We start from the raw sequence: 3135 nt of genomic DNA, 5'->3' as shown, positions 1-3135 counted from the left end.
CTTAATGTTAAATCAATTTATCCAGAAGATTTTCTTCATGGTAATGAACATAGCTACATGAATAGGAATATAAATATATATACACACATATACTTACTATATGCCTAAGAAATATCTATATTTTTCTTTAAGGAAAATGTTTTTTATATATAATCCTGAGTGAAAACATATAACGTTTTCCTTTATAGCTTCTCCACAAAATGGTCACATTTTCAACTGTATTTTCAAAATGAAGACAAACTTCATTATCAGTCATTTGTGACACAGGCATGAGACACAAGTTAGAAATCTACCTCAGGGTGTCTTTTGGAGTCTAATTTATAAATAGATGTAGGGTGTGTGTGTGTGTGTGTGTGTGTGTGTGTGTGTGTGTGTGTATGTGTGTGTTTGTGATTATGTGTGTGTGTACATGCAAAACAAGGTAGTATGTACAAGATAGCACACACAAAACAAGACTAATAAATGTTCCTATGATTATTTAAAGTAATATTTTAAGTTTTCATTTTCCATTTTGTTATTTTCATCAAACATATAAATCTCATAGCTGCTAAATATAGGCTATTAGTTAGGATTTTATTGGTTTCAAGTAACAGAAATGAAAGTAAAACGAACTGAGGCAAAATGTGGACCGTATGGAATATGTTGGCTCATTAGTCAAACTATAGGTCTCAGGGCAACCAGAACCCAAAGCTTGTGAACCACTTGCATCTCTCTCTCTCTCTCTGTCTCTCTGTCTCTCTCTCTCTCTCCCTCTCTCCAATCCTTTCTCTCTCTCTCTCTCTTTCACTCTCTTGCTCTCTCTCATATTTGCATTTCTTGGTCGGCTTGCTTGTTTCATGGTTCACATTTGAGTGGGGGCTAGTGGGGGTGGTATGTCTACCTCTGGAGAATCAATCACCCTCCTAAAATTCAAAGCCAGTTGTTTGACAACTGTTTGATATGCTAGGAAATGATGGAGCAAGACTTGATTGACAAATAGGCTTTTTCTAGAGGTCCCTGTGTTAAGTGTGTGTTATATTTCCATTCCACAAAAAAACATTTATTGAGATTTTTTTTTGGTTCTCTTTCTAATAGGTAGGAAATTTATTCTAATTAGACCAATAGTAATAAAAAATCTAATGTTGCAGGCACTATGTTAGGCAGTGGCATTAGGTAGATAAATAGAGTATAGACCTTACACTGTAGTAGCACATAGTACAATAAGGAAGACAAAAAGGTAAAACTAAAAGAAAATTATATAACTATGTACACATGTATGATGTTTGCTATAATAAAGTTATACATGAACCTTTACATTAGTAAAAATTTATTATCTTTGCAGAAAAGGATGGAAATTTGGATTAGGGAGAGATTTTTACATTGGAGGTGGTGCTGGATAAAGGTTAGGGAGAATTAACGTGTCTAACAGTTGAGTTATAAATAAGAATATAAATTACCAAAGCATAGAGTCACAGAATAACATGGTGCTTTGAAGAATTATAAATATTTCAGATAAATGGAGAATAAGTTACACGAGTAAGTTTTACAGAAAAAGAGTTAGATGGATAGCCAAGGCCAGAAAAAGAAATATTTTGTAGATTACACAAAGGTTATTGGAATTTATTCTAATAAAATTTAAAGTTTTTACACAGGATTTGGGTGAGCTAAAGGGCAGTGACAAGATTTAATTTTCATTTTAAAGGGATCTTGCTGGCAACAATGTGGGAGAAAGATGGAAAAAAAATTGACTGTTGGTCATTACATGAGATAGGAGACAAGAGGTATAATATCTTGCACCAAATCACTGACATTCAAGATTAAAAATAGCTGGGGGGCAGCTGGTTTAGCTCAGTTCATTAGAGCACAGTACTCATAACACCAAGGTTGCTGGTTCGATCCCCACAAGGGCCACTGAGCTACGCCCTCCACAACTAGATTGAAACACCTATTTGACTTGGAGCTGATGGGTCCTGGAAAAACACACTGTTCCCCAATTAAAGAAAAAAAATGGGGCTGGCCGAGTGGCTCAGCTGGTTAAGAGCGCTTGGGAGCTCCAGCTCTGAGCAGCAGGGCTGCGGTTCGGATCCCACATTGAGGGCCAGTGACACTCACCCTCTGCAGCTAAGATGATGAACAACGGCTCGGGCTCGACCTGGAGCTGGGCTGCTGTGAGTCGCCGGGGTCGGTGTAGGCTGCAAGGGGGCTGCAGTGGACTGCTGTGAGCTACTGTGGGTGGCTGGCAGCCAGTGTGAGCTGCCAAGAGCCACTATGAGCAGCCCACCGATGACTGGCGACCGATTGCCTCACCCGGGAAGAGCACAATGATCATATCAACATGGGCCAGTGAAGTAATGTCCTCCACAACTAGACTGAAGAACAAAAAAACCCCCCAGCAATTTGTCTACCTGTCTGTTCCCCTTCCCCAATTCCCCAACGCTGTTCCCCTCCCCCCAATTCCCCAATAAAATCTTTAAGAAAAAAAAATGTAAGGTTTGTTGTAAATGTGGTTTAAAATGCAATGTCATAAATAAATGTTATTGTGTTTTTTAAAAAAAGAAAAGATTAAAATAGCTGATAGAAACCTGAGCATCATTTAAAACATGGTTTCTAAGAAAAATATGTACCAAATTTTAGGACAGATATTAAATAAAATAAACAAGACACTTGTCTCTTAATTGTCGATTAGGGGTGGATTGTATTCATCATTTACATAGACCACTTAGCTATCAGCACAAGATTACTAAACTTACATACATTCGTTAGTCAATTTATAATATGGTTTAACGCATAGAACAATGAAATAGAACTGAGTGATAATGACAAATTAACACTACCATCCGTGCCCTGTTAAATTTATAGAGGCCTCTAATATCAAAAGAATCAAACGTTATGAAAAAACCTTCTTATCAATGCAAAAAGTATATATTTGACTTTTTAGTGTTCTCACTTATTTGGCAGAACTGCCGCACTTCCAACTCAGCTATATCAGGCATACTCCAAAACAGCCTTTCCCTTCTCACTCTTTAATACTCGATTTTCTTCCTGGCTCCATAATTTTAACTGTATTTTCTCTTATGTTGATATGCTTTTTATCCGTCTGTCAACAAAAGTATATTTTCCCAAATTTTTAGGGCGGGGCTCAAGTCTTTTTCTTTC

The sequence above is a fragment of the Hipposideros armiger genome, unplaced genomic scaffold (assembly GCF_001890085.2).
Source record: "Hipposideros armiger isolate ML-2016 unplaced genomic scaffold, ASM189008v1 scaffold_305, whole genome shotgun sequence".
NCBI lineage: Eukaryota > Metazoa > Chordata > Mammalia > Chiroptera > Hipposideridae > Hipposideros > Hipposideros armiger.
The sequence above is the reverse complement of the archived record's forward strand: the minus strand, read 5'-3'. Positions refer to the sequence as shown.